This window comes from Miscanthus floridulus, chromosome 2 (assembly GCF_019320115.1).
Source record: "Miscanthus floridulus cultivar M001 chromosome 2, ASM1932011v1, whole genome shotgun sequence".
Classification (NCBI taxonomy): domain Eukaryota; kingdom Viridiplantae; phylum Streptophyta; class Magnoliopsida; order Poales; family Poaceae; genus Miscanthus; species Miscanthus floridulus.
In genome coordinates this window covers 7,674,903-7,692,948 of record NC_089581.1, presented here as the reverse complement: position 1 = coordinate 7,692,948, position 18,046 = coordinate 7,674,903, and positions in this window count along the sequence as shown.

The window sequence follows — 18,046 nt, the reverse complement described above, 5'->3', positions numbered from 1 at the left end:
CTCTATAGCTGCTATGCCCTTGATAGTATTATCCTGCTGGGCTGTAGTCTCTGGCACCTCTAGACGATGGCACAGCTGGCTAGGAGCAGTCGGTGTACTATGGCGGATCATCTGAGTCAGGTTATATACAGGGAACTTTATCGTAGCACCACTGTACTCAGCTAGCATCTCAGGCGACCTCACTGTAACTGCCCTGTGAATAAGAAACGTGATCTAGTGGGCATAGGACAATTATCGGTGACCTTTGAACCCCTTAACAATAGTGTCCTCCATCTCTGATAGAAGGAGATCCCAAATATCAAATATTGTTTGCTACATCAGATAGTTCAGAAGCCACAACTATATGTGAGTCAAGCACTCACGATAGCCCATCCTTGGAAGCAGTGTCCTTCTCATAATGGCATCAAGCACTCTAGCAGTGGGAGTAAGATCATTGTGTGTCCTGCTCGACCCCTCGCCGAATGGCTCTGTGAAGCAGTGGCGGACTAGATCTGTAGGGGGCACCATCCCGCCACGTCTGGGGGCGCTGTCTATCCATAGCAAACCTCATATAGCCTGATGGGCTGCTCTTGAAGCCTGAGTATCTCTCTGACCCTAGTGCTCGTCAGCCTATAATCTCTACCACTGAATGCAAAGTGTATGAATCTGTGCTGTGGGTCAATCCAGAGAGAAGCATAGAGCCGATGGGCCCAAGATGGAACATACAATCCTGTCCGTTCGAGTAAGTCTATCAACCCTAGCAGGTAAGTAAGGTAGGGGCGAATGTGCTCTCCAGCTGCTGCAACAATAGACTCTATGTTGCACACCCTCTGAGATCTAAAAATAGCTTCACTGTTAAGATATGCATTGTAGAAATCCTCCTATAGTGGTGTGTAGAAGCCCTCTGATGCACGCTCATCTCACCTCGGTGGAAACCACTGCTCAAGCTCCACAAATCGGAGCTGCTGCACCTGCTTGGCCGTGGCGGCCCTCAGATCTAGATGTGTCACTAGAGGCGGACCCTATGGTCTAGACGGTGGATGAGAGCCCCTCCGCTGTGTATCTACCCTTAGTGTGACTGGAGCATGGGTACGACCAGAGCAGCGAAGCTATGGCTAAGGTGCCTGCTCTATCTCCTCGGCCTGTTGTCCCTCCTGAGTCTGCTCTGCTGCCTGTGGCTCCTGCTGCTATGACTCCCCCTGAGGCTGACTCTCATCAATGACAACACATCGTCTTCCAATCATGAGAGTCCCAGGTGGACCACCATAAAGGCTATCAACCTGCTCAAGTGTAGCCCTCGCTTCTGGTGAAAGCTGATCTACGATCCGGACTACACTACGAGCACCTCCCCTCTCGGTACGCTCTACGGCCTCTACAACTGCGGCTGCTCTAGTTGTATCTGCATCTGGATACTTGCGCTTCTTTGTTGCCAACTTCTTTATCGCCTTGCCTTTTGGATCTGTAGGCAAGCGAGGCAGATGCCTCGGATCCTCATCACCCGGACCGCCTCCAACATTCTTGACGTGAACCATCGATTGGATCTAAAAAGAACAACTACCAACTGTCACTTCCGAGGCTTGGCCTCGATCCATACTCGCGAGTTTGGCCCCGAGTTGACTGACAACTGCCAATAGGACCTCAAAAGGCACCGACTCGCTGCACGTTAGAGTAGATCAGATTTATAAATAATGACAACAAATCTAGAGATGCGAAACCCTAAGAAAGCAAACAATAGGTACGAAATTGAATCGGGGGCATGCTACCTGATGAATCGATGACCCGAGAAGAGAAGAGACGCGACACGCGGGGAACCACCGGAAGACCTAGGTTTAGGGTTTGTGAAGCACTGTTCGGCGTGGATCGGTAATGCAGCAGGCGGCGCCGGTGAAGCTAGGGCATGAGCACACGGTGGATGCATGGCGGCGCTGGCGCGGGAGCAGGGCGAGCATGGCGGCGCAGGATGTGGTGCTCGGTGGCGTGCGTAGGTAGGGTGCAGGCGCTTAGGCAGGCGACATCGCACGGTGGCGCGTGGCACGCGGAGGCAGCAGCGGCGACGTGCGGAGGCGCGGGGGCACGTGGAGTGGTGGTGCACGGGCGCGGGTAGAGGCCCGCGGCATGGAGATGCGGCGTGGTAGCATCGGTGGCGGCGGCGGCGGCGCGCGGAGGCAACGGTGGCGAATTCGGCGACTATGGCGGGTTAGGTCAAAAAAGCACGCGCGGCGATTGAGATATATGGGTCCCCCGACGGATTGGATTAGGAAAGAAGAAAGAATTTAGGTCCCGCACATTTCCTATTGACCGAAAGCTCCGGTGCCAGCGACCGAACACTGTCACCCAGTGTCCGGTCGATTCCAGTAAGGTCCAAGACCCCTAAAATCATGATCGGACACGTCCAGTGAACACCGACCGGACGCAGCTAGAGTCCGGTGCAAGCAATCTTCATCGTCTTCGATCGACCGGACGTAGAGCCACCATCTGATCGGATGCTGGGAGAACACTATTCTAGCGTCCGGTCACTCCTTCGCAGCAAGTTCACCTCCTGTGAACTAACCGGACGCTGGACATCAGAGTCTGGTGTAGCGTCCGGTCACTCCTTTTCTAGCGAAACTTCAAAGTCCTTCGTGCTGCCTGTTCCCAATCAAGTCTCAACTCCAATAAGATTCAAATAAACACCAATTGGGACTGATGTGAGTGACCTCTCTCAAACCCTCAAATTTTTAAAAATATTTTGCCTTAGGCTATTATTCTTTTTAAGAAAATAGGCAATAAGAGGGCAATCGAAGACAAACGATAAAACAATATTCATGCATATGCAATGCAATACTTGAAAGTGAATCTAGTTGCTTGTCAAGTTTGATCCAAGGTTAAGCTTCTTCACACGCTTTACGACGGTTATCTTAACCATGTTAGACAAGCTCTATATGCATTACCATAAATTAAACATGTCGTATATTATAATGCAATGCAAGGGACAACACAAGCTCATTTTTTAGTAAAGTTGCTAAAATCAAGAACATTGAGCTCATTCCATAATCTACAAAATGTTGCCTCATCTAGCGGTTTAGTAAAGATATCCGCCAATTGATCATCGGTCCTTACACCTTCTAATGATATATCATTTTTAGCAACATGGTCTCTAAGAAACTGATGACGGATATCTATGTGCTTGGTGCGAGAGTGTTGAATCGGATTGTTTGCAAGTTTTACCGCACTTTCATTGTCACACAAAAGAGGTACTTTATCTAAAACTATACCATAGTCTAGCAAAGTTTGTTTCATGTAAAGTATTTATGCACAACAAGCACCTACGGCAATATATTCCGCTTCAGCGATGGACAAAGCCACGCTATTTTGCTTCTTGGAGGACCAAGACACAAGAGATCTACCAAGCAAATGACACCCTCTGGATGTGCTTTTTCTATCAACTTTGCAACCGGCATAATCCGAGTCAGAATAGCCAACTAACTCAAATAAAGCTCCTTTGGGATACCAAAGGCCAATGCTTGGTGTGTGCTTAAGATACCTAAGGATTCTTTTTACGGCAATTAAGTGAGTTTCCTTAGGATTAGCTTAAAATCTAGCACACATACACACACTAAACATGATGTCGGGCCTAGATGCGGTTAAATATAGCAAGCTACCAATCATAGAGTGGTAGAGAGTTTGATCAACCATGTTACCTCCCTCATCTAGGTCGAGATGTCCATTAGTTGGCATTGGTGTCTTGATTGGCTTACATTCATCTATCTTGAATCTCTTGAGAAGATCATTTGTATATTTCTCTTAAGAGATGAAAATCCCTTCTCTCATTTGTTTGATTTGAAAACCAAGAAAGAATATAAGCTCTCCAATCATTGACATCTTGAACTCCTTTGACATCAATTCACCAAACTCTTTGCAAGAATCTTCATTTGATGATCCAAAGATGATATCATCAACATACACTTAGTAAATGAAGATGTGCCCATCAAGCTTCTTGGTGAATAGTGTAGTGTCGACCTTCCCAATGGTGAAGCCCTTCTTAATGAGGAAGTCTCGAATGCGCTCATACTAAGCTCTTGGGGCTTGCTTAAGCCCATATAATGCCTTGGACAACCTATAAACATGATTAAGATATCTAGGGTCTTCAAATCCGGGAGGTTGATCAACATAGACTAGTTCATTAATAAAGCCATTTAAAATGCACTTTTCACATCCATTTGATATAGTTTCATTTCATGGTGTGATGCATATGCAAGGAGGATACGAATAGCTTCTAGTCTTGCAACCGGTGCAAAGGTTTCTCCAAAATCCAATCCTTCAACTTGAGAGAACCCCTTTGTAACTAGTCTTGCCTTGTTCCTCACAACTACGCCTTGATCATCTTGCTTGTTGCGGAACACCCATTTTGTTCTAATGACTCTTGCTCCTTTTGGCGCTCTTCAAGAGTCCAACCTTTATTGCAGGTGAAGTTGTTCAACTCTTCATGCATGTCATTTATCCAATCCAGATCTTGAAGAGCTTCTTCTACCTTGGTAGGCTCATAGCAAAAGACAAAAGAGTGATGAGCAATAAATAAAGCAAGTTTTTGTGAGCGAGTCATTACACCCTTTGATGGACTCCCTATGATGAGATCTTGTAGATGATCTTGTAGTAAAGGTGTATTTCTTCTATTGACCACTTGAGGAGAAGGTTGTGGAGCATCAACATCTTGTGCTTGTACCACCATTTGATCATGGGAGACATGAGTATCTTCATTCTCTACTCTCCCATCTTTATTATCATCTTGTGGCACACTTGATGAAGAAGGTGGATCAATCACTTGTACATCATCTTCATCATCTTTATGCTTGATGTCTCCAACCGGAATGTTCTTCATAGCCTCCCTCAATGGTTCATCACCCACATCATCAAGATTCTCATGTGCTCCTTGGGAGCCATTAGATTCATCAAATTCCACATCATATGTTTCTTTAACCAAGCTGGTGGTATGATTAAATACTCTATATGCTTTGGACTTTGATGAGTAACCAACAAGAAAACCAATATCACAACGTCTTTGAAACTTTCCTAGGTGTTGCCGCTTCTTGTAGATATAGCATTTGCAACCAAACACCCTAAAGAAGGAGACGTCCGGCTTCTTTCCATTGAGCAACTCATAAGATGTCTTGCCAAGGAACTTTTGAAGGAATAGGCAGTTGGATGTATAGCATGCGGTGTTGATAGCTTCTGCCCATAGAGCTACGGGGGTGTTGTACTCATCAAGCATTGTTCTTGCAAGAGTGATCAATGTCCGGTTCTTCCTCTCAACTACACCATTTTGTTAAGGAGTATATGTTGCGGAGATCTCATGTTTGATTCCAACTTCATCACAATAGGCCTCTATGTTTGTGTTGTCAAATTCCTTCCCATTGTCACTTCTTATCTTCTTGAGCTTCACTTCAAACTCATTTTGTGCTCTCTTGGCAAACTTCTTGAAGCAAGATGTAACTTCGGATTTGTCATGAAGGAAGAATACCCATGTATATCTTAAATAGTCATCAACAATCACAAGACAATAAATATTTCCTCCCAAACTCTTGTATGTTGTTGGCCTAAATAAGTCCATGTGAAAGAGTTCTAGTACTCTTGTGGTTGACATGAAAGCTTTGGTTGGATGAGTATTTGCAACTTGCTTGCCGGCTTGACATGCACTACAAAGTTTGTCCTTCTCAAACTTCACATCCTTCAACCCTCTCACCAAATCATTCTTCATTAGCTTCTTGAGTGAGCTCATCCCAATATGAGCAAGTCTTCTATGCTATGGCCACCCAAGTGTTGTTTTGGTGAAAAGGCAAGTCTTCAAATTTGCATCTTCGGAGGTGAAGTCCACTAGATATAGGTTGTTGTATCTAAATCCTTTAAATATCACTTGATCATCATCCTTCTTAGATACAACAACTTCCTTCTCGATGAACAAGCATTGGAAACCAAGATCACACAATTGTCCAACGGATAGCAAGTTGAAACTCAATGAAGCAACATATAGCACATTTGAGATAGAATGATCATTTGATATTGCCACTTTGCCCAACTCTTTAACCTTGCCCTTTGAGTTATCTCCAAATATGATTCTTTCTTGTCCATCTACTTCTTCATCTAGTGAGGTGAACATACGAGGATCACCGGTCATATGTTGTGTGCAACCACTATCAATAACCCAATGACTTCCACATGTCTTGTAGTTCACCTACACACAAGAGATCAAGTTTTAGGAACCCAAACTTATTGAGGGCCCTTCACCTTCTCAACAAGTGACTTAGCAACCCAAATTTTCTTAGGCCTATTCTTGTTGGGGGTCCTAAGAACATGACTTTCATGTTTCCACTAGAGTCCTTTCTAAGCATGTAGTGAGCATTGAAGGCAAAAGGTCTAGCATGCTTGGGCAAGGGTTGTGGTGGTGGAGTTTGGCATTCATGAGCAAAGTGGCCTTCTTTTCCACACTCAAAACACTTCTTTGGCTTTGGCTTTTGTTGTTGTTGAGCTTGAGCCTTCTTCTCCTTATTTGCCATGTACCCAATGCCACTTCTATCCATCTTCATGATGGTGTTCATTAGTAGCTCACTTTGAAGATACTTACCTCTAGTGAACTTGCTCAATCCAATCTTAAGATGTTCTTTCTCCAACTTGAGCTTCTTGTTTTCTTTCTTAAGGGCATCATTGTTTTTCTCTTCCTTGAGCTTCTTGTTTTCTTCTTTGAGCTTCTCATTCTCAAGTATGAACCCATCATCATGATCAAGAGTTTCTAGCACAATGGACTTGGTGGTTTTGAGTTCTTCAAGATCTTTCTTGAGCTTTTCATTGTCATTCTTGAGCTTGACAAACTCATCATAATCATCGGCCTCAACCACTTGCTTGCCCTTGCTACTAGAACTTTGCTCAATGCTCTCAATGATCAAATCATCACATGATGTAGCTATATCAATCTTAACAACATTGTTAGTAGCATCATGTGGCTTATTGGATAAAAAATCTTGAGCAATGACAAGATTATCATGATTAATCTTAAGAGTGATGTATTCTTCTTTTAGCTTATTGTGGCTAGTGATGAGCTCTTTGTGCACCCACTCAAGTTTATCATGTTTATCTTTAAGCTCTTTCTTAGAAGATTTGAGCTCCTTGAGTTTGGATGATATAGCATCATTTGCTTCTCTAAGCTCAACACTAGCCTTTTCGGCTATATCACATTTTGCTAAAAGTGCATCATTTTTAGCCTCTAGCTTTTCATTCTTAGCTCTAGTTTTTATAATGATCTTAGTGTATTGTTTTAGCAATCTAGCAAGATCATCGTAGGAAGGTGATTCATATTCATCACTATCGCTATCATCATTACTAGCATGTTCATCACCACTACTATCATCATCATTTGATACCTTGCGTTCACCCTTGGCCATAAGGCATAGGTGTGTAGAGGATGATGGTGGTGGTGGCGGTGAAGATGATGAGTCAATAACAATGGTGGCCACCTTCTCGTTGTCACTATCATCATCGGATGAGCCACTAGATGAATCAATGTCCATGAGCCAATCACCGATGATGTATGCCTTTCCACTCTTCTTCTTCTTGTGGAAGTCCTTCTTCTTACCATCTCTCTTCTTGTATGACTTATCTTTCTTCTTCTCATCTTCATCACTTGAGTCATCTTTCTTGCCCTTGTTCTTGTTCTTGAACTTGTCTTTCTTGGGCTTTGTGCGTGGTGAGCTAGATGACCAAGTGCTCCACAATTGTAGCAATCCATATCGGAGATTGGCTTCCTTCTAGAGCTTGTGAAGAACTTCTTCTTCTTGCCATCGAACTTGATGCCACTCTTGTTGAGCTTCTTTAGCATCTTGGTGGTTTTCTTCACCATGAGAGCAAGACTTGTATCATCAAATTCATCATCACTTGAGCTCTCATACTCAAGTCTTGCTTTACCCTTCTCTTGGCTAGCTTTGAATGCTAAGTCCTTATCTTTCTTCTTGGTAGAGGATGAGCCATCTTGTGGCGTGATGTGCATATACATCTCATGAGCATTGATCTTTCCCAAGATTTGTGTTGATGTAGCGGTAGAAAGATCACCTTGATGGAGCACGGTCACAATATGCCCATATTTGTCAATGGGGAGGACACTCAATATCTTTCTTACAACATCGGATGGTTGCATTTGAGTAAGTCCAAGCCCATTGACTTCCTCTACAAGAACATTCAAACGTGAATACATTTCATTAGCACATTCTTTAGGAAGCATTTTAAAAGAGTTGAGCTTTTTCATGACAAGATGATAGCGTTCCTCATGCTCACTCTTTGTTCCCTCATGGAGCGCATAAACGTCCGACCATAGTGCATGTGCATCTTTGTGGTTCCTCACCCGATTGAACACATTTTTACAAAGGCCTCTAAATATGGTGTTTCTAGCCTTTGCATTCCATTTTTCATAATTCAACTCATCGCCTTGTAAGTTAGTAGCATCCCGAGGTCTTGGGAAGTCTTGTGAGGCGGCTCTAAGTATTCCAACATCTAGAGCTTCTAAGTACGCCTCCATGCGAATTTTCCAATATGGAAAATCATCCCCCTCAAAGATAGGAGGAGGTCCATCCCCGTGAGACATCTTTCTCTAGGCGGTTAAGCCTAAATACGTGAGCACGATGCTCTGATACCAATTAAAAGGATCAAGATGCCCAAGAGAGGGGTGAATTGGGCTAATTCTAAAATTCTTTGCAATAATTAAACTCTACGGTTAGCCCAATTAACCCCTTGTGCCTAGAAAGTGTTTCTATTAATCTAACACACAAAAGTTTAGCACTCTAAGTTCCAATCCTACTCTAGCATGGTAATTCTAGGAATGTAAATGACAAGAATTGAATTGCTCCAAGTAAAGAGAGAAGGAGGAACACGGCGATGTTTTGCCGAGGTATCAGAGAGTCGCCACTCCCCACTAGTCCTCGTTGGAGCACCCACGCAAGGGTGTAGCTCCCCCTTGATCCGCGTAAGGATCAAGTGCTCTCTACGGGTTGATTCTTCGATACTCCATCGCGGTGAATCACCCACAATCGCTCACAACTTGAGTTGGGTCATCCACAATCTCCGCCGGATGATCACCAACCTCTCCAATCACCACCAAGCCATCTAGGTGATGGCGATCACCAAGAGTAACAAGCATGAACTCTCACTTGACCACGACAAGCCTAATGAGAAGGGTGGATGCACACTTTGCTACTCTTGATCTCACTAATGAGGGCTCTCTTGGGATTCTCAAATCTCAATCACCTCACTAGGACCTTGCTCTTCTTGGCACTCTCAAAGGTGTTTCTCAGCTGTTGGAATGAGCAAAAGTACCCCCACACACGAGTGGAGGAAGTATTTATAACATGGGCTAAAAAACGAACCGTCATGTGCCTCTACGAGGTGACCGGACGCTCCAGTCATGTTGACCGAATGCGCCGGTCAGTTCACCCCGAACTCCAGCGTTTACAGTGTGACCGGACGCGTTCGGTCGAGATTTTTCCTGTCTGGAACCTTACTGGAGTCGACCGGACGCTGGCCCTCAGCGTCCGGTCACTTAACCTCTTAGCGTCTGGTCGCACCAGACAAAAACACCTCGGTCAAATGAACTGACCGGACCCTGAGCCAGCGTCCGGTCAAACCGGAGCCAGCGTCCGATCAATATTTGACCCTCCATTCACTTCCAACTCTCGATCATACGTGAATGAAGTTTGCTCCATTGGATCTAAGGGCTATTTTGGAGCTACCTAGTGCTAGATTTGGCAAGTGTGCACCACACCTAACTCACTAGACTCACCTAGGTCAAGCTACCCATCCATACCCCCCTTAATAGTACGACCAAAGGAAAAACAAAGTCCTAAACTACTCTAAGTGCCTCTTCAACTCCAAACGACACTTAGAACTAGTCCATCCTTAACCTTATCATCCATCCTTTAAAAACCAAAACAATTTCCATCGTAGGGGCATGACCACCATGATTGCCCAATCGATCTCCATTACCGTGACCTAACTTAATTGTCTCTGCAAAACATATGTTAGTCACAGTAATCACGTATTGTCATTAATCATCGAAACCCAACTAGGGGCCTAGATGCTTTCAGTCTCCACCCGAGCCAGGGGGCACCCATGAGTGTGACTAGTGCTAGGTGTGCTCGCACACCGTCGGCTCCCACTCTGACGGCCGAAATCGGATGACCTTGTTCTCTCTACCCTATGCTGCAAACATATGTTTCAATTATTGTAGATGTTTCAGAGATATATTGCAAGTGTTCCATATAGACGCCACTACACCATGACCCACTTTTCCCTATAGTTACGTGTTGGTAAATCATAGTTTTTAACTACACAGTATATGTTGGCAATTGTATAACTTTTTAGTGTTAAATAAAGTGTCGCCAATAGTACCATAAGGCTACACGTTATATGTTGGCGTTTCTCCTTTTGACAGAAAAACTGTCGGCAAAAGTTTCTAGACAGAAGAAGTGTCAGCGTAGCCTAGAGAGGCCACTGTCCAAGTGTCGCCGAAAGAGTGCGCTCAAGCACCAAATAAATGCCCCAGGATCGACTGGGAGCGCGAAGACGGACGGAAGAAAAAAACACCATGAAAGTGCACGTGCGGGAGCTAATTACTCAGCCCACTAAAAACTTGTTGCCTTCCACTGAATCTCTCCCCAATGTTTTCACGCGCCACACAGCCGTGAAAAAGAGAGAGAAAAAAACACCCGCAACACAACAGCGTCGCACCGATGCCAGTCAGTCCCCTGCCTCCATGCGCCGCCACACCGCCGCCGGCGCGGCCGCCAGGATCCACCGACTCCTCCGCCACCGCCGACGGCGAGCGAGACCCTTGCCGTCGCTTTTGTAGTGGATTTCCTATGAGGCGTCCTCCAATGATGGCGATGCATCCAGGTTCATGTGCATCACATCCCCCATCTCATCCTCTGCATAATCCCCTTCCCCTCATCCCCATCCCTTTCTTGCTAGGGTTTGGGCACACACTGTGCCACCGACAACACCCCCACCGACGGCCAGTCATCCACCACCTCAATCGACGGATCCGCCCGCGACCACCAATGCCCGGACTCCTCATCGGCCAACTGACACCCACCACCACCGGATGCCCCCAAGTGGCCACTGCCCCCACGCTCGTCTGTTGGAGATCCACATCTGAGCCCCACAAGGCCCATTACGCCACCCGTGCTGCAGTCCTTGCCGTTCCAGGTGCTGAGCTCGACCTCTGTCCGTGTGAGATCTTGATGGTGATTTTTGTTGAGATCTTGTTCTCCCTTTGATTCAATTCTTTGGGTATGGGAGCAACATACTTGTTTCCTTGGATCTGGGAGCAGCTAGTACTAGTATTTTGATGAATGCAGTATACATAATACATCTAGATGTTCTAGTTGAGCGGCTCATAGGTGGTTGGGTTTGAAAGGAAGGCAGAGGAGGCCTTGCTCGTGCTACTCTGATCCTTCGGTAAAGCAACCAATAATGTGTAGACGAAACCCACCATTTACCAACAAATACTTGCAGGAGCCTTTCAATTTGTGCATAGTAACAGATAATGAGTAGGACTTGTTCGTGCTACTCTTATCCTTGCGTGTTTTCTGTAATTTAGGAGGAAAGATATTTTGCTATTTAGGAGTAACTATTTTAATGGTATGTCTATGTTTATTGGTAACTATTTTAGGAGTAACTATTTTCATACCGTGCGTACCATGAAAATAGAGAGTTAGGATGGTTGACAGACCAAACAACATTGTCTTGGTCTTTGAGAGAAACAATTATTAGATATTGATTTAAGGTATTATTCCTTTGTTCATAATTTCATGTTGACATGCTTTGGACACAAGATTTAGGGCTACCATCTTTGAGGGACTTCCCTGTTAATGACGTTGATGCCACAACGATGGGTTTTCGCCTACTTCGATTGCATGGCTACCATGTCTCCCCGTGTAAGTACAACTGATTTTTTACTATGTAAGACTTGTGTCATCAAGCAAGTCTAGGTGGGATCATGGGACATTAGTCTTGCTTTCTTGGCATTGGGGCGGTTCTAGTGAGTGTCGAAGAAGGAATGTGGTATCTGCAGTGGCTTAGGCCATCAGTGACAGACCTGTTGTTCATCACATTCAAATCTCTAACAAGTGATAGTGACGGACCAGTGTTGCCTAGGCTGGTGTAAAAAAATTGTAAAATATGAATTTTGTGTCACAAGTATAGCAATATATTTGGCTAGAAATTGAGAATATGGATATGTTGATTGCCTGGCATAGTCATTTTTCCTACACGCGGTCAGTCCAGTGCTCTATTTTGCTCCGTCTTTTTGTTCTGTAGACTTCCCACTACTAATAGCCTTGCATCCCTAGAACATATTAGTATATTACTCGATCATATTGATCATGTAAGTCATTTTCAATCAAAACTACTGAGGACATAGCATATGAGGGCCATGAACAGTGCTAAGAAAGAGTGTGATGAATTATATATGATGTTATCAATTAAACTCTTGCAAACTGTTTGATGGCTGTCAATTTCCTCAATTGCATTTTCTGAGGCAAATTTCCAAAACTTTTTCAATTGGTGAATATGTTTAGAGAATTATAGGAAGTAATTCATTTTCTCCTTTTTCAAGGGTTTGGAGACTTTTTAGTATGAAGCTGACAATATGTCATCAACACTTCCAAACAATTGCATGGCGTGTATCACCAACCATTTGAGATAACTGGAATATGCATATATTACCATTGGTAGGTTACATTGATACCTAAACACTAAGTCCAGAAATGGATGCACTGAGAGAGAAAAGAAATCATTGAAATTCTGAAAAGAAAAGAAAACATCTGACCATTTACTCTATAGTTTTTAATAATAATTGTGAGTAATAGCCATGGGATAAAATATAGTTCTAGAATACCCATCACTGCTATCCGTGACAAACTAATAACTCAAAATGCCTCAAATAATGTTTATAAATTGCCAACTACTGTAATGATAAATTTACCCATAGTAACATACTATATTTTTCTGATTTACGCACCACTGCCATTACGCACAACTACTTAAACAATTCAAACGATTTCTGGGACAAGTTTGATAAGAAAATTAAATGAATCCACTCTTTCCGATTGATAAATGAACCATGTTTGTCATAGCCCAGTACTGTGATAGTGATACAGGTGTATTGTGTGGAACCCACTTTAAGAAAAATTGGTATCAATAAAATGTGCTTGTTGGTTTCATCCAAATCAACAGATCGGATATGCACTGGAATTCCCCTGGAAGGCAAGTTTGCCACGCATTGAAACAAGGATGTATCTGGAGCAATATGGTGGAAGCAATGATGTGTGGATTGGCAAGTCCCTTTATAGGTGAAATCATGCATTTTCCTATTCTTCCATGACACTGCAGAATGCCTCTCTTTGGTGCGATCTACTCACTCTCAGCGTCAGACCATTTGCCTCTGAACATTGCAGGATGCCTCTCGTGAACAATGACATGTACCTTGAGACGGCGCAAGCTGACTTCAGGGATTTCCAGATGCAAAGTCAGCTTGAGTGGCACAACCTCAGGAAGTGAGCCTCCTCTTCTGGTTCAGTTTGCTATCTTGACATGTCAATGTCATCTGAACTTCTTTAGTACGTAGATGTTACTTACAAATGCTAATTGTGTAATGTGTGATTTGCAGGTGGTATGACAGGAGTGTTCGGAGTGGCCCCAGAAAGCGCACTAAGAACGTACTTCCTATCAGGAGCTAACATCTTTGCGAAAGATATAATCAATCCAAAGCAGTGTTGCTCAACACTTTTGCTTTTTGATTTGAATAGTTACACTACAGCTTGTGGCCATTTAGATGTCTATGTTTGCTAGTAACTCATCTATATTTTGGACATGTATTTGGCTCTATGCTTGTGACCAGTATGTATTGAAAATTTAATATATTTTATTTATGAAATATAGTGAATTTGAAGATGTGATGCCTTCTCTGTAAAATAAAGTTTATTTGTGAAATCATTTGTATTGTATTAGTATTATTATTTATCAATTAGTTTGCCGACATTAAATTGCCACTGAGGGCATCTTTCTAAACATGTTGTGGAAATGGCTTTGCCAACATATAAACTGTCGGGAAATGTTTCAACTGTCGGCATAGGTCTTAACTATCGGTGTAAGTTTAACTGTCAACAAAGGTTTTAACTGTCGGCGTAGGTGTACCATTGGGCTACACCAAAACTATCGGCGATTCTTTTAACTGTCGGCAAAACTTTCGCCGACTGCTTCTACCACGACTGTTTCTAAACTGTAGGCAAAACTTTTAGTGGGAGGCTATATGTCGAAAAAGGTACCCTTTGCCCACTTTAGAAAGTGTCGGCAAAGGTATGTTGTGTTATAGTGCGCTGCAAAAGTAGATCGGGATTATTGCATATGTTATAATGGCTATACACGTATGCTGTAAGCGTCTGTTTCAAATGTTTGCAAGTGTTTTTACTTAGATGTTGCCTATGTTTCACACATATGTTTGCAAGTTTTTTGTCAGGATGTTGTATATGTTTTGCAATGGCTTTTCAAGTGTTTTTAGGTGTTTTCATAAGTGTTGCAGACGCATGTTTCAAGTGTTTCATCTTTCTTTAGACGCATGTTGCAAAAGTTTCATCCGGTTGTTTTAAAAGTAGATCGGATATTGTACATGTTGCAATGTAACTCACCTGCCACATCCATCTGTTGCAGCTGTTGAGGCGTTGTACATGCGTGTGAGGAGCGGAGGGATGGAGCGTTGCGCGGCTACGGACGAGGGAAATGGCTCACTGGCGTGTAGCAGCCGTGGGCTAGCGTCCGGACGTCCGGATGCTAGTACTGCCCTTTCTCTTAATATGAAAGTTCCTAACACTGTCTGGCTAGCTTATCAATTGTTACTATAAGTTAGGAGTAATAAGAAAGCATATATATAAAAACTTAATTTTGCTTCAACAGCTACACATCGAATTTATCAAAATCTATACAATGATGACCCATCAAATTTTCTTTTGACCACCGGCACAACCCCATAAAGTATGGTGAATAAAGAGATCATGTACAATACGATCCTACTGAAAAATTCTAGATAAAAATATGAAATAATAATAATTTGATCTTCAAAAGAATATAAGAATAGTAATAAAAACCCTAATCAATATATATAATCTAGTTATTAAATAACTACATTCAAATTCAGAAAATGCAAAAGGTATAGTAGTTTGATGCTAAAACGAAGCTAGAGTAACTTGAGGAGGTGCATATATGGTGAATTTTTGTATCACATAAAGTGTTTTTGATTTTTCAGAACGTGCACTTCCCACACACACATGCCAAATACAGTATCTATACGTCTAAAGTGAGGAAGTTTTTTTTTAGAAAGGCGGCAAAAGCTTTGCCGAATTTTTATTAGACGAGGATAAAAAACAAACACAAAACAAAACGGGATTACAACTTATTTACATGGAGATCATGCTCTCAGCGACTTTGGCACACAAGCCGTGACATAGCACACTACTCAACTAGGTCTAGCAAAAACAAGAAAACAAGTACACTTCCTAAATAGCGCATCTTGCTAATCATCTCCGACGATTGGTCTTGTTGCCATTTGATACTGTTGAATTTCATCCTTGCACAGTAACACTACTTGAATTGGCTGTAGGGATTTTTGTTGGAATGTTCTTCTATTTTGCTCCTTCCAAAGGTTACACCAAAAGTAGATCAAGATGCCATCTATTCTTTTCCTTTGTCTTCTATCAACTTTAACTCTACCTTTACGCCAGTAACCATGCAGAGATCCTGTCATTCCCACTGAGTCTAGTATGGATAGGTCGAGCCACTGTTTTAAGTACGACCAGACGTGCTTTGAGAAGGGGTCCTTGCATAGTTGAGTTGGTGTTTCTGGTTCTACTCCGCATAGTTTGCAGATAGGATCATTCGCCCAATTGCGTTTCATTAAGTTGTTGGCGGTGAGAATCTTCTTGTGAAGGAGTGTCCAAGCAAAGAATCGACATTTTGGTTCCGCTCCTACTTTTCAAATTGGCGTCAGTTTTAATCTAGTGAAAGAGCCTTCGAATTGGATTTTGTATGCACTCTTGGTTGTGTATTCTCCATCTGGTGTCCATCTCCAATGTATGTTGTCCTCGATGTTCTCTTGTAATCTAATTTCTTGCACTCGTTCCCAAAGTGCCACATATTCCTTTATTTCTTGTGGCGTTTGGATTGGAAGTATATGTGAAATCCACCGGTTATCTTGCATTGCCATTTTGACCGTAATCTTTTTTCTCATTGCCTTTTGGAATAGCGTCGGTGCCAAACTCTTAGGCGAGCTCCCCTCGATCCATGATGATGTCCAGAAAAGCGCAATCTTTCCATCTCCAATCGTCACCACTGTGGAAGTGGCAAAAAGATCACGGTCACGCCAATCGCACGGCAAATCTAGTATGTTCCATGCTCGTTCTTTGTGTTTCCACCGGAACCATAGCCACCGCAATCACAGCGCACGACCAAACCGTTCAAGGTCCAAAATCTCGAGCCCTCCTTTTTCTTTGGGCCGATCAATCTTCTGCACTAGCCATTTGTATTCCGGGAAGGCGATCATGTGGTAGATGGGCTGTGATGAGAGCACTGTCTTTACTAGCATTTCCCTACCTGATGTGGATAGGAGTCTTCCTTTCCTACCGGGCAATCTTGCCCCTATCTTGTCTATCAAAGGTTGGACTTCAATCTTGCATAGTTTTCGGGTGTGAAGTGGAAGTCCAAGATATTTTCCAGGGAACGTGCAAATTTTCCCAGAGAAATTCTGAAGTAAGTGAGGCACAGAGTTGATGTCCACTCTAATAGGGAAAATTTCCGTTTTTGAGATGTTAATTTTCAGCCCTGAACAGTCACTGAAAAAGGTCAATATTTTGTATAACCGATCGAGCTCCTGGACCGATGGGTCCGCAAAAATGGCCGCGTCATCGGCATAGAGGGAGCAACCAAGGTTTGCCGGCTTTGGGAGTATCTGTTTGAGTATGCCTTTCTGAGCTGCCACTTTGATAATGCGTTGCAATGGATCAATTGCCAGGATGAATAATAACGGGAAAGGGGGTCGCCCTGCCTCAAGCCGCGTGCGTGCAAGATCTCCTGGGTTGGCTGGCCGTTAACCAGGACTTTAGATGATGCGGTTCCAAGCAGCGTTGCTATCCAATCTCTCCATTTATTGCTAAATCCCAACGCCTCCATAACCTCTAGTAAAAAACTCCATCCTATAGAATCAAAAGCCTTTGAAATATCTAACTTTATGAACAGAGCCGGTTTCTTTCTTTTGTGGAGGAGTTGTATGACTCTTTGCACATATATAAAATTATCATGTATGCATCGTTTCTTGATGAAGGCATTTTGGGCGATTGACACCAAGGAGTTCATGTGTGGAGCGAGGCGGTTGGCTAGCAGCGTGGTTATTATTTTGACCATGCTGTTGATTAGGCTGATTGGCTTGTAGTCCGACACTTGTGAGGCTACTTGATTCTTTGGCAATGGTCCATTATTGCTCAAAACTGTTCGACTGAGATTCGACGAACACAGTCTCTCATGTATACATATAAAGTTAGAGTAGCGTTCAAGCATGAATGCAGAGTCCGATTTCGAAATAAATTGAAATACAAAACGTTTTTATGGTCCACATCTCTCTCTCTCTCCCCTGTACCCGTATGGGTTAGAGAATCGTGTTTCAGCCTTGGTGTGGAGTCCGCCCACATGACACGATTATTAGTTAAATCTCTAAACCCCTCCTATTAGTATGAATTGGAGCAGCATGCATCTAGACCCAGTATGGAATTCGATGCCAATACGAATTGCAACGTATGATGTGATCGTTGAACATTCATTTCAGAGTCGCAAGTCATTCAGGTGAACACGCAATAAGCTACATGTTCCATTACAATGTACGAATATGTTTACTGGTTAGATGTATAATGTAGGCCAGTCCAATCCAAATCCAAAATAAGTGAAATACAACGTAGTGGTGTTTGGTTGTCCTTGGCAATGACAAACAAAACGTCCTAAAAAAGATTGT